At 35.4% G+C, this 25,597-nt stretch overlaps 1 pseudogene; it reads right to left on the reverse strand.

Annotated features, from left to right (window-relative positions):
- The window catches only part of LOC149260093 (iron-sulfur cluster assembly SufBD family protein ABCI8, chloroplastic-like), a 131,713-nt pseudogene extending 108,216 nt beyond the window's left edge, over window positions 1-23,497 (reverse strand).
- Between the last annotated feature and the right edge of the window lie 2,100 nt (window positions 23,498-25,597).

The raw sequence follows: 25,597 nt of genomic DNA on the forward strand, positions 1-25,597 counted from the left end.
TGTGGAATTACCAAACTTTAGTTAAAACCTTGTTCTATAAATTTTTAAATTTATTAGGACATGACATCCATGTGTGTTGTGCACTAGATTTGATGAGGGAATGCACCATTGATGCATATAAGGTATAGGAAGGTGAAGGAAGTGAAGCCACAATGCCAATATATAACACACCCAAAACTTATAATCAAGGTAGAGTCAAAGGGATGTAGGGAAGAGGAAAAGGATTTCAAGGCCGTGGAAGAGGAGGATTTGGAAGAGGAAGGGGCCCAATAATATGTTATAATTGTGGGAAATACAAACACATTGTGTGATATTGCCCCAACCCTTGCACGAAGCGCACATAATGTAAACAATTAGATAATGTTATGAAATAATGTCCTTGACTTATTATGAATTGGCAAGAGAAGAGAGGTCAAAATGCATAGATGATAGATTCCAAAGTGCTAAGATACCATCCATAGGTTCGATAAGTTACACGTGGATGAATGAAGACTATAGCAGATGTAGTGGGACAAGGAAGCCAACCACACAAATGTGTATGGAAAGTTGCAAAACCAACTCCAGGTTTCGATCCAATAAAAGATAAGGGCACATACAAGGAGGCCAAAAGAGAAATTGTTGCAATGGAGTGGGGTCCACCAAGTTCAACCATGCAATAAGGATTGCATGTATACGACATGTCATCAGTTTATAAAAAATATACACTTGGAGACACTACTAAAGAGGTAAGCTCGATTATAAATTTATTGATAGAATTATTGAAGGATGAAGTAGCCCTCGGAAAGTTGCATAGGATAAATGAGCATTATGTGTTGGAGTGAGAAGTTCTTACCATGCATACCCTCTAGCGCACCGTTAAGTCGGTTATGCATAAGAAGAGAACAAATAGAAAATTTAGGCTTAATGCGCATATTAGAGACAATGATATGGATAACATTATTTTGGATCTAGGGTCAGACATTTATATTCTTCCTAGGAAAACTCGAGAAATGATGGGGAGGCCAAAGTTAACTTGGTCACCTATCCAGCTAAGATTGGAAAACTAGTATATAATTTTCCTGATTGGCACGTCGGCATGGGTGGAGGTCAGCATTAATGGAGTTAGGAGTATTGTTGATTTTGAATTTATATAGATTGTGGATGATACCAACCCATATCTTATGTTGTTAGGAATTAATTTAGCACTCCACAATTAGGTCATCATTAATTTGAAGAAAAGAGGAATGATTTTTGAGTCAAGAGATTTGAATGTTATTGCACCAATGGACCCAATAAAAGGATACCAATACGTGGAGCCTATGGGGGAAGGAATTAGAATAGAATATTTGGACAATCTCTGTAATGTAACTGTGTGCAACAATCGCTATGTTAATCCAACTATTGATAGTGTCTTAATCTGGTGGAGTATTAATTCTTTCACATCTACTTCATAGGAAGCACTTGAAAACTGGCAGCAAAGGTTACATGAGGTATCCGCTAGAATGTGCACTCACATTAATTGCATAGTAAGTTGGATTGGAGAAGAGGTATGTGATTCCCTAAATTTTGATGGAATGGAAAATGTGTGCTCCTTTGTGAAATAATTTGAGTCATAAGTACCTTAACATCTTAGATTGTGAGCCCTAAATGTAGCCCTGAAAGGCTCTCCTGCATGATGATCGGTTGTGCATAAAGACAAAACAGAGAAATAGCATAAATATAGATGCTTATTAAGAAAACAATTAGTGAACTGAATGAAATAGGGATAATATCACAAAACTATGCAAACCCACCAAAATGATAGACAAGTGTCAAGCACTCACACTATAGAAAAAGAAAGAGGGAAGAGAAGGCAAGAAGCAACGGAAAAATGTTAGTATAAATAAAAGTTCCATCTCCGTCTCATTAATGACAAGTCATATGTGCTTTGATAGAAAATATCCTTGATGATTGGTGGATTTGGAATAAGCAGTTAATGGAAGGACATTCACCGAAGTAGAGCCCACCCAGAGAAGAAAATGTAAAGGGATATGGGATCACGTTTGAAAAAATTGTAGTTATGATGACTAGGAAATTGTGCAGTAAGGCAGAGGAGTATAAGTGGGTTAAACACAATTTGAGAAGATAATTTTGGGTAAGGTATTTAAAGAGTGGAGAGAGATTTGAATCTGTGAAATAAACCCCAGTTGTAGAGCTAAAATCCAGAAAAGTAACCATAATGAAAACTACCAGAGGAGGAGCCTCTGCACCCAGAAGGAAAGAAAGGACTAAGACACCAGGGGTTCCTTGACACCCTACATAGAAAATAAAAAAATAGAAACAACATAAGTTGAGTTGCCAATAGGGCAGTTTCCAAGTACATACATGCCACCAAGAAAATCCACTGCACCACCAATCAATCTCAAGAAAGACACAAAATATCAAATGATGGTGCCCTTCATTTTGCCAATAGTGAACATAGAGGGAAACATGTTCAACATAGTGGAGAACATAAAGTATTCCAACCATGATATCATGGATGAAAATAAAATTTCCAGAGCTTGCATCAGACAACTACCTCCAGATATTCATGAGTCCAGATGACCAAGTCATCATAGAGAACGAATTGAAACAATTAGGTATCCTAAATTTATTAGAAATATTTCACTCTCGAATAAGCGCAAAAATAAATATATGCATAAAATATCTATTGAGTTATGTCCATGGAGGGTGATGAGCCTCAGTATTGCAACAATAATGTTGCAAATCCCAAGGCTACCAACTTTAATTATCAACCCGGGGTTCGTACAAACTTAAGAGGTATCGACACTATATGTGCAACATACAATGCGTCTATTGAACCTCAGAATTACCCTCTTCTTGACAATTTTCTTCACCTTTTTCCCTCACTTTCTCATAAGATTATAAACCCCAATTAATGATAAATGCTAATTTTTGTCTTAAGGAAAGCATTAAAATGCTTTCCATATTATATTTTCATGTTCTTGCTATTTGAGTAGATTTTTGCAATTTAGCTACAGAACGTAGCCTATTCTGCAACTAACTATGGATATCGTAGCTACTCTCATGGTTTGGTAGGTTTCATGTGTCAAATGAAGAATTGGGCTACATGGGCATTTCTAAAATCATCTCCACATGGATTCTATCCTATTCACTCAGTCTAGATCGACAGAAAACCGAGCCTAAGATCATGGTCAAAGATGGAGTCAAAATATGTTATCTGGAAGCAGTAAGACTCTTGATTTTCTCTTTCGTAGGAAATCAAGAGTCCAACTGTCCTATTGCAAATCTAATTCGAATTAGACACTTGTAGCAAGTTTATCTCACAAATAGTTATGTTACTTTCCTTTAAATATCGGTTACATAGAACCGAGAAATAGTTCAGAAATTAAGTGTTCAATTCAGGATTTTTGCTGATATTTTGTATTCAGACTTCATTTTATCATAATATAAAGTTCGTGTGGCAAATGATTAGTTAAGAGCATCTTTAACTAGCTAGCAGTCCAGCCAAATCAGTTGCAAAGGGCCCCTGCATTGGAGGAGGTTTTTTGTTATTGTTGTTTTTAGTTCAATTTGCATTACTCTATTTTTAGCAAATCTGTTTTCTAATTAGGATAATATTTCATCCCTGTTTTTGATCAATAGCATAGTGATAATTCACAAATGTGCAGCCTTGTTCTTCTAAGATATTTCATGGAGAAAAATAACTCTGTTTCCAAATTGAATTAAGATTGAAGTGACAAGAATACACAATTGCTTAGTTTTCTTACTATTTTGTCATTCATTTTCTTAGAACAGAATTGTCAATTAACTGTGTTAATGGATGTTTTCAAAAGCCATTTCAGGATGATGACGATCCTAAACTAAATGGTTAAATGTCTAATTCATACAGTGATTGAAATTACTTAGTACATTGTTATTATCTTCGTAGGAACTTAGGAACTAAGGCATAATTGACTTCTTACATAGCACTTCAAGAGGGTAATGCTTCACATTTGAATGTTGGAGAAAGTCAAAATTGCATTAGTTGTTTATAGTTATTTTTACATGCTTTCATATTTTTTCTTTTAGATTCTCACTTAGTTGCATACTCTGCTTATTTTTCTAGGACATTAGAAGTTAAAGTACAGACAGTTGCTTATACTCCATCTCAAGAAGATCCTACTTCATAATTGAATGCTAAAGTAACTAGAAGTACTTTAATTGATTTCATTTTTCTATCTTTACTTCAAACAAACACTGTGATTTCATTTTTGGTTTTAAGAATTAGATCCATGGATTAGGACTAATGATAAGATAAGATAGATGCTTAATTTTCCAAATTAGGTTCTAACTAGCCAACAATTTTTGGTTTAAAGAATTAGATTAAACTAGGAACATTTCTTTATATTCACTTACATCTTCTCATAGTTTTAGGTTGAACATTCTTAGACATCAAAGAGAAAAAACCCCCCAAAACAACATAAAATACAAAACAACGAAGTAAGAAAAGGTTAACTAAGCACATATAGTGCACCATACTTCATCAGTTTACAAACCTCGGTTGATAATTTTTGCAAGCAATTTAGGACACTAAATTGACTAAACATTTTGGCGCTGTTTCCGGGGAAGTGTAATTAGGTAACCTCATCTCTTACATCTAAAAAAAAAATGATATGCGTAGAGAAAGGGACTCTAGGGGTAGATTCATAGCTAGAGGCAGGAGTTTAAATCCTACAACACCACTTACTCCACCAAGACTAAGAAGAGATACACCTCCATCTCAAACTCATATTCCACATTTTACTAGCCATAGACTTCCTGAAGTTTTAAGGTAAAAATCCAATTAAGAGGATCTCTTACTTCATCCACTGAGGCAGTCATAGAGGAAGAAAATCTTGGATCTCCAATAGAAAGAGTAACCTTTTTCACCTTTACAAGGGAACATATTTTAGCTGAAGAATTAAAAATTCCTAGTGGAGAGGAAGAAAGAGAACCCTTCTTCAATACACCATTTATAGAGGAACCAGAGGAAGAGCAATTAACCTTGCAGGTTGAATCTTATATTAGCTCTAAAGAATCTATAATGGCAGGAAGAGAAGGAGAAGAAGAAGTTATAAATGGAGAAAATTTACTATTTGGAGGAGGAAGAGGTGGAGGAAATAGGGAAGTTGATAATTCTTTTGGATTCCCTATAGTTGATGAAGATACAAATGCCAGAATGAAAAATATCTCACCTTCTGTCCTCCCAAATTTCCATGGATTAAAAAATGAAGATCCTGAAACCTTTTTATTTCAATTTGAAGTCTTGTGTAGAACTTATGATTATTTGTTATGAAACCAGCTCACAAAAAGACAGAAAAGATAGATGAATGCCTTAGAAATAAGCCTCTTCGAGGGGGCAACCTCCTTTACATTACACAATTGAACAATTCTTGGATGATTCAAATGACAAAACCTCCTTTCTTATATAGGAGTCTAAGGGGACACAATATAACCAAGCCGACCTAACAATAATATAAAGGCCCAAAAATAACAATAGTGGGTTTCTATGGGGCACAAAATAATAATATGGGGACAATAGGGGCACAACAATAACCATAAGGGATACAATGACAATAGTAATGGGGGAATCATTAGTATTATAGGGACCTAACATGCCCTCTCCCTCAAAAATGTGTTGTCCTCAATGCTTGAGTAGTTCTAGGTGCTTCTATATAAAATTCTCATCCTCCCATGTGGAATCTTCAACGGGTAAGTTCTTCCACTTCATGAGATACTCTGAAATTGATCGATTTTGTAGCTTTTGAGTTCTTGTTTCTTTGACTGCTTCAAGTTCCAACATGATTTTTCCTTCCTCATCAAGTTCTGGAAATATTGTTTGAACTGGAATCTTGTCACCTATAACGTTTTTTAAGCATGAAACATGGAAAACTTGGTGCACTCGGGAAGTTAGAGGAAGTTCCAATTTGTATGCCATAGTACCTATCTTTTGCAACACCATAATACTTTGGTGATAATTTATTATCCTTCTTAGCTTTCTTGAGGGACATTTGTTTATATGGTTGTACCCGTAAAAATACCCAATCACCTACATCAAAACTTCTTTCACTGCGATGTTGATTTGCCTGATGTTTCATTCTATTCTGCGCCAAGGTAAGGTTATCCTTTAAGAGTTGGAGAACTTGTTGTTGATGCTCGATGTGATCTTCCACTGCTTGAACCTTAGAATTTTCTCTTAAATATGATGTGATGGATGGTGGATGATATCCATAAAGTGCCATAAATGGGGTCATTTTTGTTGCAGTATGGAAGGAAGTGTTATACCACCATTCTGCTAGAGGCAACCATTTGACCATTGTGTATGTTTATCGAATACAAAGCAACGAAGATATCCTTCCAAACATTTGTTTACTATCTCAGTTTTCCCATCAAATTGACGATGATAAGATGAACTATGAGCTAAATGAGTCCCAAGACAAGAAAATAAATCTATCCAAAAGTTTCCAATGAAAATGGAATCTTTGTTGCTTACAATAATCTTTGGATTTCCATGTAGCTTTTGAATTGTTTCCATAAATGCAGTAGAAACTGTACTCGCTTTAAATGGATGAGATAATGAAAAAAAGTGTGCATACTTGGTAAGTCTATTAACTACCACCATGATAACACTCTTTCCTTCTGACTTGGGTAAACCTGTGATAAAATCCATTGAAACCTCCTCCCAACGTTGGCTTGGAATGGATAAGGGTTGTAATAATCATGGGGTCTTAATTGTTTCAACTTTATTTTGTTGACAAACCAAACATTCCACCACAAACTTTTGAATATCCAATTTAAGGCCATCCCATAAAAAAATCCTTCTTAACCTTGTGGTAGGTTTTTAGAAATCCTGAGTGCCCTCCTAAGGGAGAGGTGTGCAATTCCCTAAGAATCTTTTGTTTGAGCTGGGAATTATTACATAGGTATAACTGATCCTTGTACCATAACAAATCATTTTTCCAGCTAAATGTATCAGATGTACTGGGATCTTTTTGTATCTTTAAATGAGTGCCCACACTTCCTCGTCATTCTTCCATTCATCCCTTGCTTCATTTATCCAATCTGGTTTGATAATAGAAATGGCGCAAAGAAATGCTTCCACATCCTAATCCTTTCTTGAGAGTGCATCTGCCACAACATTTTGCTTCCCTTTTTGGTAGATGATTTCAAAGTCATAGCCCAACATATTTGTAACCCATTTTTGCTACTCTTCTGAAGATAATATTTGTTCCAAAAAGTATTTAAGACTATCATGATCTATTTTTACCTTGAAGTGTCTTCCCATTACGTGGGGTCGCCATTTCTTAAGTGCATGTAGTATTTCCAGCATTTTCTTCTCATAAATAGCTTTGTGTAAATACTTTCTTTTGATTGGATGACATTTGAAAGTAATGGGTCTTTGTTCTTGCATTAAAACAACAACAATTCCATTTCCTGAGTCATCGCATTCCACAATAAAGGTTTTTGTGAAGTCTGGTGTAGCTAAGACTGGTGCTTGGCACATTGCATCTTTAAGATGTTCAAAGGCCTTTGTTGCTTCTGGAGTCCATGAGAATGCATATTTCTTCAATAATGTTGTTAGAGGTGCTGCTATTCTCCCATAATTCTTAACAAACTTGCGATAATACCCTGTCAACCCAAGAAATCCTCGTAGATACTTTATGGATGTGGGGATTTTCCATTCCTTAATGGTTTTAATTTTGCTAGGGTCTACCTTAACACCTTCATGAGATACAATATGACCCAAATATTCCACCTCTTGTACTCCAAAGAAACATTTGGACATTTTTGGATATAATTATTTCTCCTCCAATAGTTTGAGCACCATTTCAACATGTTGGACATGATCCTTCCAAAACTTGTTGTAGATTAGTATATCATCAAAAAATATTAATACAAATTTTCTAAGGAAGGGTTTGAAAATGGAATTCATCAAAACTTGAAATGTAGAAGGTGCATTAGTAAGGCTGAAAGGCATGACCAAAAATTCAGACCTTCATGAGTTCTAAATGTTGTTTTTGGAATGTCTTCAGTCTTCATTTTGATTTGATGATATCCTAAACAAAGATAGAACTTGGTGAAGTAAATTGATCCATGCAATTCATCCAATAATTCATCAATGACATGAATGGGAAATTTATATTTAATAGTGAGCTTTTTAAGCTCCCTATAATTTGCACACATGCACCATGATCCATCCTTCTTGTGAACCAATACTACTGGAGCAGAGAAAGAACTTTGACTAGGTTGAATTATACCATCCTCTAGCATTTCTGCAACCATATGTTCAATTTCACTCTTTTGGACATAGAGATATCTGTAAGGCTTGATGTTTGGAGGAACACTTCCTGGAATCAAATTGATAGCATGATAGTGATCATGAATAGGTGGGAGGCCTTTGGGAGTCTCAAATACCTTGGAATGATTGTCCAAGGCTTTTTGGAGATGTGGAGAAATGGATGATTTCGATGTGGGAACCTCTAGTGCACATAATTGTGCAATTATGCCTCATTGTTATTTCTTTAGAATCTTTGTCATTCCATTAGAGATAATTATCTTTCCCGGTTTCCCTATGATACCCCTTAATTCAATTTCCTTTCCTTCTGAAGAGAATTTCATGAAAAGTTCTTGAAAATTAAAATGTACCCAAGGATTGTAGCCATTGGACTCTTAGTACAACATCAACACCACCCATTGGAATGGAAAGCATTGGGCTATTCAATACATATTCTCCCATGGATATCTTGATATTATGGCACTTTCTTGAGCAATTTATGGTTCCTCCACTTGCAACCATCACTTGACACTCTGGTGCTGGATATAGGAAGCAATTCAATTCTTTGGCTATCTTATAATGAATAAAATTATGGGTACTTCCTGAATCAATCAACACTATTACCTTTTTCTTCTTGATATGCCCTTCTATCTTGATAGTTTGAGGAGTGGTAATTCCAGCCAATGCATTACAAGATATGGTCGGATTCATTTCTTCTTTTTCTAGGGGTTTTTCCTGGTGTATATCCTCTTCTTTTGATGTTTCTTGTTCCTTTTCTTCCTCCTCTTCACAATCTATGTAAAATAATTTCTTCTCGGCACACTTATGACCTTTAGTGTATTTTCTATCACAACTGTAACAAAGCCCTTTTGCTCTTTTTTCTTCCAATTATTGTGGTGTCAACCTTGTAGGTTGTGGATGGCTAGGGGCAGAAACACTTCCATCTTTATGATTGTGAGTGGTAGGCTTCCTTGTTGCCATAATTTTGCTTTCCATTTTTCTTGCCAACCTAAATGCCTTCTCCAATGAATCTGGTTCCCAAAGGTGAACCTCATTTTGGATGTTATATTTTAAAGTCCCTATGAACATATCAATCCTATGCTCCTCTGGAATATCGTTTACCCTTATATTCAATTTTTGGAAGTCCTCAACATGCTCCATCATTGAACCCTTTTGTTTGAGATTCATTAATTGGCTAAAAAAAGTGTTGCTTTTTGTATCCTCATAATCTGCTATCATTTCATCCATAAAATTAGCCCAAGTGACAATTTGTTTACGAGAGCAAAGCCATCAATACCATACAAACTGATTTGGTTCCAAATAGAAAGTTGCAATGCGTACCTTTTTTGTGTTTTTTACATTATGGAGATTGAAAAATTACTCCATCTGTAGTATCCACATTCTGGGATCATTTCCATTGAACTTCCTCATATCGATTTTTGGAACATGGTGGTTCTTTGATCTAATGTTAGAGTCTATGAAATCATGATTAACATTTATTTTTTTCTCATCATGAGTTTCCTTTACTACCCTTTCACCATTAGGAAGCATTTCTTCTAGAAAATTTGTCAAATCTGTCTTCAAATATTCCATGCCTATCTTCAAATCTGCCTTCAAATCATCCATCTTAGTTTCCACGTCGTCCATCTTAGCTTCCATGTCATTCATCTTCGCTTCTACGCCTTTCTTTAAACTATCCATCTTATTTTCTGTTACCTTTTGTGCAAGTGAAATTTGTTGCACTTGGTTTCGTAACATTGATATATCATGTTGCATTTCTTCCTCTTCTTCATGAGTCATGCTAGATATTTCAGGTTTCTTACTAGGTGTTTCCATTTTATTCTTCGGGGCATCAATTACCAATAATAATGCTTCACTATGCCCTTTGAATTCCTTCAAACTAATTTTTCAAACCAAGCTTATGCAAAAATAAAAAATAAAATACACACCTTTTTTCTCTTTGTAGGAGATCGATATTGAATCTGATGTACCTCTGTAATTTTGGATCTCCTAGTTCTAAAATCATGACCTGCAGTAGTCCTCTATGTCCTCTTTCCAATGCCACCAACCTGATCAAAATTGGATTCTCCAAGGAAGAGTTATGCCAAATCTCCCACAGTGACCTGATTATATACCTTTTCAGAAGAGCGAACTTGTATGAAGTGCCACGTGTCACTGTTTTGACCTATTGATCTCAAAAATATCTATAAGAAACTAAAGTCCGTCCATTTTTTGTAACTTCTTACAGAATTTCAATCTGATACTCAGAGAGACAGTTATGACAATTTTCCCATGGTGACCTATTTGGAATGTAATTCGGGGGTCTGAAAAAACCCTAAATTCCTCAGACTATATCTCTGAAAATATAGCAAGATAGGATCTAAAATTCAGACCAAGGTTTAGACTGATTTCTTCTCAAATGGGTTTTTGTTTTAGCTTTTGAAACTTTGTAGCGAAAGAGTTACAACGAAAATCCCACGATGCCCTGTTTTAGCTTAAATTATGGAGCTTGCAAAAACCCTAACTTCCTCAGATCATATCTCCGAAAATATAGTGAGACAAGCTTTGAAATTAAAACCCAAGGTTCAGCACGATTTTTTCTCAAATGGGTTTTTTTTTTTGCTTCTGAAACATCGTAGAAACAAAGTTATAGTGAAAATTCCATGATGACCTGTTTGGAGTAGCGAAACCCTAGAATCCAAACCTCCGATACCAAATGTTATGAAACTAGCTCACAAAAAGATAGAAAAGATAGATGAACACCTTAGAAATAAGCCTCTTCGAGGGGGAAACCTCCTTTACACTACAAAATTGAACAATTATTGGATGATTCAAATGGAAAAACCTACTTTCTATATATAGGAGTCTAAGGGGACACAATATAACCAAGCCGACCTAACAATAATAATATAAAGGCACAAAAATAACAATAGCGGGATTCTATGGGGCACAATAATAACAATATGGGGAAAATAGGGGCACAACAATAACAATAAGGGATACAATGAAAATAGTAATGGGGGAATCACTAGTATTATAGGGACCTAACATTATTTACAAGACTCTCAAAAACTTAAGTTGTTTCCTTCAACATTGAAAGGATCTGCTTTAAAATGGTTCATGGGGTTGCTCATCCAGTCTATTACGACATGTAATGACATGAAGAAAGCATTTTTGGAAAGGTATTTTGATTATTGAAGGCCTATCAATCACATGGATGAAGTGTTTAAAATGATGCAAAAAGAGGATGAAAATTTGGAGGATTTAATTGAAAGATTCAACTATAACATAAAAAGAGAAAAAATGGAGAAATTATATCAAGATACTTTAAAAGATCTTTTATTAAAATCCATTAGAGATGAGTGGATAGACATCCTTAATATGATGGGGAAGGTAGATATCTCTCATCTTCCATTAAATGACATTGGAGAATTATGTATTCATCTCTCAAGAGGAAAAGCCAAAACTGGGAAAGGTCCAAGAGATCCTTCTCTTACTAGAATGAATAAATCTGCAACTAGATCAGTGAGTAGGGCAGAAATTAGAAACATGCTTGATGAATTTAAAACAAAAATTCTAGGGAGACTTAGTGAACAGATAAACATCCTTAAGATACAAAACAAGCAAAAAGCCAAGATTGATGCTTTAGTTATTTTCTGCCCCAAATGCAAAAATAAACATGCTTTAAGAGAATGCCTTTTGGATTTAAAAACCATAGAGACTTGTGTGATTTGTTCAGAAAACCATGAAACCAAGAGTTGTCCTTCAATTCCTGGTCTTAAGGCTATTTTTCAAGAAGAAACAACTTCAAATCCAACATAATCTCTTTGCTTTGTCTCTAGAAGACCTTGGCAGGGGCCACAAACCTAAGGTTTTAACAACCAAATGTATAATTAGCCCCCACCAAATTGGAATTCTTGGTAGCAACCTTGGCCTCAACCACAATATCGATCTCAATTTCAACCTTGGGCTCAAGGAATGCAAAACCCCTATGGAATATCTTTCAATACTATCAATATCCTCCATCATATCCAAACTATCCTCCCAAATAAATTCCTCAACAAATTATCAATAGCCCCAACTTCAAAACCAAAATTATCAACTTTCACTACCATTCCCACTGAGACCAAATCAACTACTTGCCCAACCATTACCAAACCCCAACAATAAAAATCCTCAAAATACTTATATGGTGGAAGGACAACAATTCCCAACCTATATGATCACTCCTAATGATCTCAATGATTTCCAACTAAGATCTGGTAGGATATTAGAAAAAAAAAAGCCTTCTGTAGTTATTCAAGAACAAGACAATTCTGAGGAATATTCTCTACAGCCAAATAAAAGTTTTGGAGAAGGAACATCTCTTCAAAACCAAAACACTGAAAATGAAAACAAAAAGAACCAATAAACTCAACTCCTATCATAGAACAACCATCAGTATCTACTTCTACACCTCCTTTTCCTGAAAGATTACAAGTTGATAGAGGGGTAGAAAATCATATTATGTTGCCTAATTATGATTTTCTAGATGAATTGAAAAATGTCTTTATCAAAATCCCTTTGTTACAAACCATTAAGGAAATTCCAATTTTAGCTAAAACAATAAAGGAGTTGAGCATGAAGAAACCAGGAAGAAAGATAAAAGAAGTAAAAAGAATTCAACTTGTAGGAAAAATAACAGACATAATGATGGGAAAAATTTCCATACAAAAATATTTAGATCTAGGAAGTCCAGTTGTAAAAACACATATCAATGGAGTTGAAATTCTGAATAAATTGATTGATTTAGGAGTAGAAATAAGCATCATGAGCAAACAAACCATGGAACAAATCAAGCTTCCTAATCTTCTTTATACACCTACATTACTGCAATTGGAAGATAGATCTATAATCAAACTAGATGGTGTGTTAGAATATATTTCAGTGTCCTTAGACTCTTGGGAGTACCCTGTTGATCTTATGATCTTAACCCCTAAGAACAATCTATGAGGACATCCACTTATATTAGGAAGACCTTGGTTGGCTACAACTGATGCTTTCATTAGCTGTAGATCTGGTGATATGTATATATTTGATGGTAACTCAACTAAGAAATTCACTCTATATCCTCCAACAAGAACAATCACAGAGATAGATGACAAAGAATGGATTGATAATGAAAATGATATTCAGCCTCTCTTTACTATTTCAACCATTAGTGAACATAGTCAAATCTTAAATTGAATGGAAAATTTTGAATCATCTCCAGAATATGAACATGATCAATTTAAAGAAAAATCTAATATTGAATATTTGTCATCTAGGTAGATGTCTCTTTATTCTAGGGAAGAATTTGGTAGCTCTACAGTTGAAATCTTTCCAGGAAAAACATTGAACATAAACAATAAATTGGAAAAAGTACAACAGGAAAAGTTAATCAAAACACTACAACAAAATTCTTCTACATATGGATGGGAATACACTAACATGAAAGGAATTAGCCTTAAGACTTGTATACATCACATCTACATTGAGGAAAATTGTAAACCTATCAGACAACCTCAAAGAAGGATGAACCCCAATATTAGGGAAATTGTGAAGGAGGAGCTACAAAAATTGCTGAATGTAAACTTCATTTACCCAATTTCAAACAGACAGTGGGTTTCCCCTCTAGTGATTGTTCCTAAAAGGAATGGTAAATGGAGGATATGCATTGATTATAGAAAATTGAATAAAACTACCCTAAAATATCATTTTCCTCTACCCTTTATAGATCAAGTGTTAGATACATTAGCAAGTAAGAAGTATTTCTCATTTCTGGATGGTTTTAGTGGTTACAATCAAATTCAGGTATCACCTAAAGATCAAGATAAAACCGCATTCACCTATCCATGGGGAACTTATGCCTACCAAGTACTTCCTTTTGGATTGTGCAATGAACCTGCAACATTCCAAAGTGCAGTACTAGGAATTTTTTCTGATCTAATACATGATTGTGTAGAGGTGTATATGGATGACTTCACAGTTATGGGAATACATTTGAAGAAGCTTTAGAAAATTTGGAAAAGGTTCTTAAAAGATGTAAGGAAGCAAACCTTTTACTAAGCCATGAAAAATGTTTTATGATGTTTACAGAAGGGACTGTTATAGGGCATCACGTTTCAGGAGATGGAATTAAAGTTGATAAATCTAAAGTTGAAGTCATCTCTAAACTACCAATTCCAAATTGTCAAAAGGATGTTATAAGTTCTCTAGGATTCACAGGATACTATAGAAAATTTCACTAAACTAGCATCCCCACTCTTCAAATTACTCACCAAAGATTGTGAATTCAATTGGAATCTTGATTGCCAGTTGGCATTTGAGATTTTAAAAGAAAAAATTTCTGAAGCACCCATCCTAAGAGGTCCAAATTGAAAACTACCCTTTCACATTTCAACAAATGCTTCAGATACAGCTCTAGAAGCTGTATTAGGACAAAAAGATGTGATCCCCTACACCATATATTACACAAGCAAGAATTTGACTCCCTTTGAGTTAAATTACACTATAACTAAAAATGAATTCTTAGCTGTTGTTCATGCTATCAACAAATTCAGACATTAAATAATAGGTTATGAAACATTTGTTCATACAGAACACTCTGTAATTAGGTACTTAATAAATAAATCTATTACTAATGGCAGAGTTACAAGATGGATATTACTCTTGCAAGAATTCAACATCACTATTCTAGATAGACCTGGAAAACAAAACACAGTCTCTGATTTCTTGTCTAGAATTCAAAATATCAAAGATGACACACCAGTTGAAGATAAATTTCCTGATGAATATCCTTTTGCAGTAACTACTCAAACCCCTTGGTTTGCAGATATTGCCAATTACTTAGTCACATGAAAATTACCTTCACATTTGTTTCCTAGGGAGAAAAGAAAAATCATTCAAGTAAGTGCAAGATACTCATGGATTACTAATGAATTGTATAAAACAAGTACAAATCTCATGATCAGAAGATGTGTTTGAGAAGATGAAATGCTTGAAATTCTTAAGGCATGTCATGATGAACCTTGTGGTGGAAATTTTGCCGACAAGAGTACAGCCTATAAAATCCTTCATTTAGGGTATTATTGGCCATCCATCTTCAAAGATGCCGAAGAATATGTCAAAAGGTGTGATAAATGCCAAAGGGTAGGAAAACCTGCTCCTTCAGATGAAATTCCACTACAAACTCAGGTACTCATTGAACATTTTGAAAAATGGGCCTTGGATTTTGTTGGACCAATTAATCCTCCATCTAAACAAAAGAAGTATATTTTGGTATGCACTAATTATGTCACTAAATGGGTAGAGGCTAAAGCATTACCTTTTGCTAATGAAAAATCTATAGTTAATTTTATTTTTAAGAATATCATTACTCGTTTTGGTGCTCCAAGAGAAATTGTGACAGATCAGGGCTCTCAATTTACATCTAAAATGGTCAAAGACTTGTGGAAGATTACAATATCAAACACAGAAAGTCTACTCCTTATCACCCACAAGAAAATGGTCAAGTCGAATCTACCAATAAGGTGATTGAAGGAATTCTCACTAAGACTTTACATCTACACATGAGAGAATGGGTAGAAAGGCTTCCTGAAGCCTTATAGACCTATAGAACTACATGGAGGAACACAATAAGACATACTCCCTATGAACTTGTTTATGGGAAGAAAGTCCTATTCCCTATAGAGTTTCAAATCAAAACCTTCAAGATGGCAATCCAATTGGGACTTCATTTATCAGAAGCACAGAAACATCGATTGGAGCAACTGAATGAGCTTGATGAAATCAAACAAGGTGCAGTTCAAAGAACCAGTATAGTCCAGCAAAAAATGGCTAAATCCCATGATAATTATATCGAGGAAAATAAGTTTCAAGCATGGGATTTGGCACTTTTATTTGATTCAAAATTAAAATATTTTCAAGGAAAGTTTCAGACTCATTGGCTTGGGCCATATGAGATTGAAAAAGTCTTTGATAATGGAGCCATGAAGATAAGGACAATAGATGAAAGAAAGGTACCTCTTCTTGTGAATGGCCATTAGTTGTAGATATATCATAAGCCAATTTCAAGAGAGTATTTTATCAAGGTTTTCGAGGATAACACTGAAATGAAGTTGGTTAAGAAGAATTCTTCTTCTTCACTAACTTAGCCTTTATTTTTCCTATATATAAGAAAAATGTTTAGTCAATTTAGTGTCCTAAATTGCTTGCATAAATTATCAACCGAGGTTTGTAAACTGATGAATTATGGTGCACTATATGTTCTTAGTTAACCTTTTCTTACTTCGTTGTTTTGTATTTTATGTTGTTTTGGGGGATTTTGTTCTTTGATGTCTAAGAATGTTCAACCTAAAACTATGAGAAGATTTAAGTGAATCTAAAGAAATGTTCCTAAGTTAATCTAATTCTCTAAACCAAAAACCGTTGGCTAGTTATAACCTAATTTGGAAAACAAATCATCTATCTTATGTTATCATTAGTCCTAATCCATAGATCTAATTCTTAAAACCAAAAATGAAATCACAGTGTTTGTTTGAAGTAAAGACAGAAAATGAAATCAATTAAAGTACTTCTAGTTACTTTAGCATTCAATTATGAAGTATGATCTTCTTGAGATGGAGTATAAGCAATTGTCTATACTTTAACTTCTAATGTCCTAGAAAAATAAGCAGAGTATGCAACTAAGTGAGAATCTAAAATAAAAAAGATGAAATCATTTAAAAATAACTGTAAAAAAATAATGCAATTTTGACTTTCTCCAACATTCAAATGTGAAGCATTACCCTCTTGAAGTGCTATGTAAGAAGTCAATTATGCCTTAGTTCATAAGTTCCTAGGAAGCTAATAACAATGTACTGAGTGATTTCAATCGCTGTATGAATTAGACATTTAACCATTTAGTTTAGGATCATCATCATCTTGAAATGGCTTTTGAAAACATCCATTAACACAGTTAATTGGCAATTCTGTTCTAAGAAAATGAATGACAAAACAGTAAGAAAACTAAGCAATTGTGTATTCTTATCACTTCAATCTTAATTCAATTTGGAAACAGAGTTATTTTTGTCCATGAAATATCTTAGAAGAACAAGGTTGCATAGTTGTGAATTATCGCTATGCTATTGATCAAAAGCTGCAATGAAATATTATCCTAATTAAAAAACAAATTTTTTGAAAACATAGTAATGCAAATTGAACTAAAAACAACAATAATAAAAAACCTCCTCCAGTGCAGGGGCACTCTGCAACTGATTTGGCTGGACTACTAGCTAGTTAAATATGCTCTTAACCAATCATTCGCCAAACGAACTTTATATTATGATAAAATGAAGTCTGAATACAGAGTATCAGCAAAAAGCCTAAATTTAACACTTAATTTCTGAACTGTTTCTCGGTTCTATGTAACCAATATTTAAAGGAAAATAACATAACTGTTTGTGAGATAAAGTTGCTACAAGTGTCTAATTCGAATTAAATTTGCAATAGTACTATTGGACTCTTGATTTCCTATAAAAGAGAAAATCAAGAGTCCTACTACTGCCGGATAACTTATTTTGACTCCATCTTTGACCATGATCTTAGGCTCGGTTTGCTGTCAATCTAGACCGAGTGAATAGGATATAATTCATGTGGAGATGACTCTAGAAATGCCCATGTGGCCCAATTCTTCATTTGGCACCTGGAACCTGCCAAACCATGAGAGTAGCTACAAAATCCATAGTTAGCTGTAGAATAGGTTGAGTTCTGTAGCTAAATTGCAAAAATCTACTCAAATAGCAAGAACATGAAAATATAATATGGCAATCATTTTAATGCTTTCCTTAAGACAAAACTTAGAATTTATCATTGATTGGGGTTTGTAATCTTATGAGAAAGTGAGGGAAAAAGGAGAGAAAGACAGTAAAGGAGAGGGTAATTCTGAGGTTCAACATACCCCCACTACAAAGTCATTGCATGTCCTGATGCAATTTGCCAAAAATGTGAGTTCTTCTTCCCTACTGCATTTGCTCAGACACCTCTGCTAATACATCCAATTTCATTCTTTTGTTCTTCTTTGAGGTGACTGTTATTCTGGGCCTTCTCATAAGAAGCTTGTACTTGAGGTTAATGACTGTTTTGTTCAAAACCTTATTCTTTCTTTCTAATTTCTTATTTTTTTTATACCATAGTCCTAAATGGAGAATGGTGTTATCATGAATTTCCTTGTCTAATTATTTTGTTCCTTCAAGGTCTCATTTTCCTGTTTGATATGTCTGTTCAATATCTCTAATTCATAAATATCCTATTTAAGAGCATCAATTAAAGGTTCTTGTGGATTGACATAAAGTTTCAGGTTCATTGAGGCACTTCTCTTCTCCAGTGATTCTATATAATCATATATTTGTTGTTGCACTGGGTCTATGCCTGGAGATCTTCTACTGGGGCTACCTTCAAACGGATAAACAAGAGAATTTTGAGGACTGTGTGCAAAAGAGATGTTAACAGGAGATGGTGCTGAGGTTTCCTCGTCTAAATTTATAAGCTCTGGCCCTTTTGATGATGTTTTCTTTATCAAACCTCAGAGTCTAGAGCTCCTTCTAGGTTGTAGAGGACTTACATTTTCCTCATTTGTAATCTTTTTCTCCTTTCTTATCTTCCCTCTTGCCTGATTTACTTTTTGATCTCTGTCAATTCTTTAGAGATTAGCTATTCATAATTCTTCTGTAATGAAGACTCGGGTCTGTTTTCAATAGTTATATCAGTCTTCTTTCTTCTACTTCTTCTGACATTATCTTCTTTAGGTGACTCTAGTGCTTCTTGAAAATGGTTTCTAATAAGGAAATTCTCCCACGTATCTCCTATGATCTTTAAATGAAACTCAACCAATATCTTTATCAACCCATGATGATACATGGTTGTATCTATGAACTGAATTTTCTTTTGCACATTTGAGACCATCATTTTTAAACTATTTAGCAGGAAGAAAGGAAGATTAATTTCCCCTTTTTCTAAGAAATTTATCAGTAAACAGATATGGTAGACATACATGCAACCAAACCTCCCTTCACAAGTGATAAATTTATGTAAAATCAAGAGCATGTTCCTCCATTTACTTTTAAGAGCTGAGGTGGGGATACCTTTTCTAAAAACGGAGACATCCATACCTAGGTTTTTGAGTATTACTTTCCATGATTCATTGTGGAATTCATTGTTCTTGAACCATCTTTCACCATGCCTGGGAAGTTCTGTAGCCTCATCCATGAATGAAACAGTCACTACAAATTTGATATCTCCAATTTATACCTCCGTGCCATCAAAATATTGAGCAAAGGATTTTGTAATATCTTTATGAAAATCATCAAATTTATCGATGAATTTAAGCCATCCAACTCTCTGCAACATTTCTTTGAGCTGTGTGTATCCTTCCATGTACTTTGCTCCTACCGGTTCTGATCTGACAATTATCCCCATCCCTTCTACTATGTAAAGTTCTCAACTTTCAGAATTACCCTTCCTTGTTTTATGAATTTCTTGTGAATATGGTGAAAGGAATTGTAGGTTGGTATGAATAAATAGATGGTAGGGGATTTGGAGAAACGTAGACAAGTATGTCACGTCGTAGGCGTGACCATTAATGATCAACGAGGGAGTAAATTATGGACCGTTATGCAACAAAATATTGAGGATGTGGCTGATATGTAGTATGATGGAGATTGCAATCAAATCAAATGATGATTTGTCCAGGAAACATATGAATATCCATGTTATGCATGCTTTATGTTTTAACCTTGCTATTAGAACTTAACCTTTTCGTTTGTTGTTTTCTTTGGTGTTGATCCTTAGGTACCCTTTTAGCGTGTTGATCTTTAAAGCATAATTCTTCAACTCTTTGCAATCGTCATTTGTTATAAAAGCTAAGTTAGTGAAGAAGAAGGATTCTTCTTCACCAACTTCATTTCAGTGTTATTCTGGAAAATATTGATAAAATCCTCTCTTGAAATTGGTTTATGATATATCTTCAACCGATGACCATTCACAAGAAGAGGTACCTTTTTTAACTATTTTCCTTATCTTCGCTGCTCCATTATCAATGACTTTTTCAATCTCATATGGCCCAAGCCAATGAGTCTAAAACTTTCCTTGAAAATATTTGAATTTTGAATCAAACAAAAGTGCCAAATACCCTGCTTGAAACTTCTTTTCTTTGATATACTTATCATGCCATTTAGCCCTTTGTTGCTGGACTATACTGGTTCTTTGAACTGCATCTTGTGTGATTTCATCAAGCTCATTGATTTGTTCCAATCTATGTTTCTGTGCTTCTGATAAATCAAGTCCCAATTGGACTGCCATCTTGAAGGTTCCAATTTGAAACTCTATAGGGAATATGACTTGCATCCCATAAACAAGTTCATAGGGAGTATGTCTTGTTGTTTTCCTCCATGTAGTTTTGTAGGCCCATAAGGCTTCAGAAATCCTTTCTGCTCAATATCTCATGTGTAGATGTATAGTCTTAGTGAGAATTCCTTCAATCACCTTATTGGTAGATTCGACTTGACCATTTTCTTGTGGGTGATAAGGAGTAGACTTTCTGTGTTTGATCTTGTAATCTTCCACAAGCCTTTTCACCATTTTAGATGTAAATTGAGAACCCAGAACCTTCTGTCAATCCACAAGAACCTCTAATTGATGCTCTCAAATAGGATATTTATGAATTAGAGATATTAAACAGAAATATCAAACAGGAAAATGAGACCTTGAAGGAAAAAATAAATTAGACAAGGTAATTCAAGATAATATCATTCTGCATTTAGGACTGTGGTATAAGAAAAATAGGAAATTGAAAAGAAAGAATAAGGTTTTGAACAAAGCAGTGATTAACCTCAAGTACAAGCTTCTTATGTGAAGGCTTAGAATGGTAGTCACTTCAAAGAAGAACAAAAGAAGAAAATTGGATGTACTAGTAGAGGTGTCTAAGAAAATGTAGTAGGGAAGAAGAACTCACATTTTTGGAAAATTGCATGAGGACATGCAATGATTTTGTAGTGGGGGTACGTTAAGCCTAAAAATTATCCTCTCTTTGACAGTTTTTCTCACCTTTTCCCCTCACTTTCTCATAAGATTACAAACCCCAATCAATGATAAATGCTAAGTTTTGTCTTAAGGAAAGCATTAAAATGATTACCATATTATATTTTCATGTTCTTCCTATTTGAGTAGATTTTTGCAATTTAGCTACAGAACGCAGCCTATTCTGTAGCTAACTGTGGATTCCGTAACTACTCTCATGGTTTGGTAGGTTCTAGGTGTCAAATGAAGAGTTGGGCCACATGGGCATTTCTAGAATCATCTCCACATGGATTCTATCCTATTCACTCGGTCTAGATTGACAAAAAATTGAGCCTAAGATAATGGTCAAGGATGGAGTCAAAATACGTTAGTCGGAAGCAGTAGGACTCTTAATTTTCTCTTTCATAGGAAATCAAGAGTCCAGCAGTCCTATTTCAAATCTAATTCAAATTAAACACTTGTAGCAAGTTTATCTCACAAATAGTTATGTTATTTCCCTTTAAATATCAGTTACATAAAACCGAGAAATAGTTTAGAAAATAAGTGTTAAATTCAGTATTTTTGCTGATACTCTGTATTCAAACTTCATTTTATCATAATATAAAGTTTGTGTGGCGAATGATTGGTTAAGAGAATCTTTAATTAGCTAGCATTCTATCCAAATTAGTTGCAGAGGGCCCCTGCATTGGAGGAGGTTTTTTATTAATGTTGTTTTTAGTTCAATTTGCATTACTCTGTTTTCAACAAATCTGTTTCTCATTAAGATAATATTTCATTCCAGTTTTTGATCAATATCATAGTGATAATTCACAACTATGCAACCTTGTTCTTCTAAGAATACACAATTGCTTAGTTTTCTTATTGTTTTGTCATTCATTTTCTTAGAACAAAATTGTCAATGAACTATGTTAATGGATGTTTTCAAAAGCCATTTCAAGATGATGATGATCCTAAACTAAATGGTTAAATGTCTAATTCATACAATGATTGAAATTACTCAGTACATTGTTATTAACTTCCTAGGAACTTAGGAACTAAGGCGTAATTGACTTCTTACATAGCACTTAAAGAGGGTAATGCTTCACATTTGAATGTTGGAGAAAGTCAAAATTGCATTAGTTGTTTACAGTTATTTTTACATGCTTTCATCCTTTTGCTTTTAGATTCTCTTTTTTTGCTGAAGCAAGAGCCGAACCTTCTATTTCATTAATTCAAAAGAAAAGTTACATAGTATACAGAAACCTATCAATTGTACAAATTCAGGAGAACAGGTAATCCTGCCAAAGACTAAGACCCTCTGCCTAACATCCATAAACCCAAAACCCATGGGAAAAAAACCCTAAAGGGCTACCAGAACCCTAACCAAAAGGCTAGACCGGACAAAACACACCCCCAGAGTCGACCAACGATAGTGACCACCCCTGACCACCCAAAGTACACAAAGGATGGCAAAGGACAAGATGCACCAACAAAAAATGGGGAATGACCCGCTTGGCCCCACTAAACAGCGCGAATGATCCCAACCATCCATCCAAGCTGCCGGATCCAATGGTCAGGAGCCATATCGCACCGCCATACCCGACTGAACCATAACGAGCGATGAAGGGCGGTTTCCGAATCAACCACCTTGCCACGTGTTGTGATCCTTGTGGGATCGCACCCGAAACTACAAAACCACTTACCACTTTACAGACTTACGATCGCCAAAAAACCGACTATGGCCAGGATCTCTAGCCCAAAAGTGGAAAGAGGGAGAAAGCCAACTGCTATACACTATTAACCACCCATTCTGCCTATTCATACAGTGGAACCAGAACCCGTATCAGAGTTTGTTTGGGAACTGATTCCGCAGTGTGCCAACCAGTAACCTGGGAATCCCGGTCGAATTGCTCCGAGGAAAAGTGAGACCGAAATTGACTATCCAACCTTCCCAGTTCATCCTGTTGGGCTGAGGGTGTACAATCTGGCAACGTCACTTCATGCCATTCAACCTAGCCCAAAATTGAAAAACTTCCCTGTCCTCAATAGCTTGATCCTTGCAGATAGCTTTAAGATGACTTTGAGGAATCTCTTGCCACTTTTTAGCCATCCCACAGTCTACACTGCACACACCTTGATTGGCCAGTAAGTCCGCAAGATTATTGGCATTACGATGAACATGGTTGAAACTTACAGTTCGAAGACCCTGGAGATGAACTTGGATTCTTTGATAAACATGGATAAGTTTTCAGTGATTCGAGACTCTCTCTGGCCGAGAACCACCGCTGATTCTTTTCACTGTGTTAATGGTTATCTCAGAGTCCACTTCTACAATGACATTTGAGCGATGGTTCTGAATCAGAAACTCTAGACACTGCTCCAGAGCCATCACTTCCGCCATGTTATTGGTAGCTCTTCCTAAATGACAGTGGAAGAGAAAGATAATATTGCCCTCTTCATCCCTTAAAACTCCTCCATAACCAGCAGTTCCCGGATTGCCTTTTGAGGCACCATCAATGTTATATTTTAGAAAGCCTTTCGGTGGAGGTTGCCAGAAGTCCTTCTCTGTAACCATAGTTGTATCCCTTCTATTTATACCTTGAGGAATTATCCTTTGCAATCCCAGTTGCCTGAGAGTTCTCTGCTCATTATCCGAGGGTGGATTCTTGGGGATATTGCGAATAGTGGAGCTGACTATCTCTCTGAGCTGTTTCAAGATAAGATCAAATAGACTATGTGGTGAAGACTTTTCATTCTTGAAAATTCTTTTATTTCTTTCTTTCCAAACATTCCAGATAATGAAGCAAGGTGTGAAGGCCCAGGCCAAATTAAGGAATTCATTCTCCGTATAGTTTCTTCTCCATTGGTTTAGGGTATTTGTGATACTTCCTCTGTCCCTATCAGACTGGTGGAAAATTGAAGAGAACGAATCCCACAGCCAGGTGGTGTACGAGCAGCTATTGAGAATATGTTCCATTGTCTCCTCCTGCTCTTCACAGAGCTGGCATCTGGAAGGCCCCATAACTCCTCTTCTCCTAATGTTGTCCCAAGTCAAGATTTTCTTATGATGAACCAACCACATAAAAAGCTTGATCTTCATCCAGCCTTGATGCCTCCAGAGATGCAGCCAGGTCTTGTCTGGAACACCGGAACCCAACCCAAGGAGAAAACCTTTTGCTTCATTAAGATTAAAGGTTCCCTTCTTGTTTTTACCCCATCTCAATTGATCCTGCCCCTCTATTACTAAGATCATTCTTTGCTTTAGCAAGTCCCTAAGAGCCTCTGCTTTGATTTTTAAGGGGCTATCCTCTCTGCAATCAATGTTTCTCCAGCTTCTCCACTTTCCGGAGATGTGACTAAGATCCCAAAAATCCTTTACTTTGATTAACCCTTGGGAATTTGTTTCTTGCTTGAGGCTTACAAAATTCTCTGTTAACAGTGTTGGTTCTTGTTGCCATTTGTCCTCCCAAAAGAGAGCAAGATCTCCTACTCTAATTTCCCAGAAATTGTTCTTTTAAACTAGGCTTATGTTTTAACAGATAGGCTGGAATTCCTTGGATCTTGTGAGGGGATTTGAACATGATCAAATCTCTCTCAGAAAAAAAAGGAGGTACCAGAGCGCTTAACAAAGACTCCTTAGAGTTCCAATCATTTATAGATAATATGAATTTGGTTGATTCAAAATCGGGCAATGGTCTTTTTACATGGAACAACAAAAGAGGAGGTGAGGCATTGGTAGCTTCTAAGTTAGACAGGTTTATGTTATCAGAGGAGTTGATGCTTCTAAATAAAGAAATAACAGCTAGAGTTCTTCCATTTGGAGGTTCAGATCACTGGCCGATTCAATTGGAAATCAAGGGTATAGATTCTCCCAGGAATAGACCCTTCAGATTCGAAAATATCTGGCTCTCCCACCCAGATTTCATCAGTAACATTGAAAAATGGTGGTTTGAAGACCTACAAATCCAAGGATCTAAGATGTACCTCCTTCATAAAAGACTAAATCATATTAAGTTCAGACTTAAGGAATGGAACCAAAAGGATTTCGGTAACATTTTTGAGGCAAAAAAATCAGTGGAAATCAAGATTCTAGAACTCAACTAGGCTCTGATAAAAAATGGATTTGACAAAGCCAAAAGTGATCAGGCTGATAAATACCATCTAGATTTGGAAAAGTTATGCAGACAAGAGGAAATATTTTGGAGACAAAAATCCAGAGTTCAATGGCTCAAGGAAGGAGAGCGGAACACAAGATTTTTCTACAGATCC

The sequence above is a fragment of the Pinus tabuliformis genome, chromosome 6 (genome assembly GCF_031772625.1).
Source record: "Pinus tabuliformis cultivar Carrire ecotype Pingquan chromosome 6, CPIR1, whole genome shotgun sequence".
NCBI lineage: Eukaryota > Viridiplantae > Streptophyta > Pinopsida > Pinales > Pinaceae > Pinus > Pinus tabuliformis.